This window comes from Penaeus monodon, chromosome 24 (genome assembly GCF_015228065.2).
Source record: "Penaeus monodon isolate SGIC_2016 chromosome 24, NSTDA_Pmon_1, whole genome shotgun sequence".
Classification (NCBI taxonomy): domain Eukaryota; kingdom Metazoa; phylum Arthropoda; class Malacostraca; order Decapoda; family Penaeidae; genus Penaeus; species Penaeus monodon.
The window spans coordinates 28,795,940-28,796,166 of NC_051409.1; the positions used below are offsets into that span (position 1 = coordinate 28,795,940).

At 29.5% G+C, this 227-nt stretch overlaps 1 protein-coding gene across 1 annotated transcript in view; it reads right to left on the bottom strand.

Moving 5' to 3' along the window:
- LOC119588703 (mucin-2-like) overlaps positions 1-227 on the bottom strand; it is a gene marked incomplete at its 5' end in the record, with an annotated part of 20,991 nt that overhangs the window by 13,086 nt on the left and 7,678 nt on the right.

A 227-nucleotide genomic window follows, 5' to 3' on the forward strand; every position in this document is an offset into this window, starting at 1 on the left:
ATCTATCTATCTATCTTCTGAAGCATGGCATTACAAAATAGTATTTAAATTTAGAAAATAAAGTAATGCCAGATAAACAGAACAGGTATATAAAATTTGATATTATAGACAGGTAAAATGTATAAACAGACACGCACACGCATCTTTCATCTCAACTCACATACAAATATCATTGCTTACGTATACTTACGAAAAATTTATATACCTTGTTTTACTTCCATCCCGGT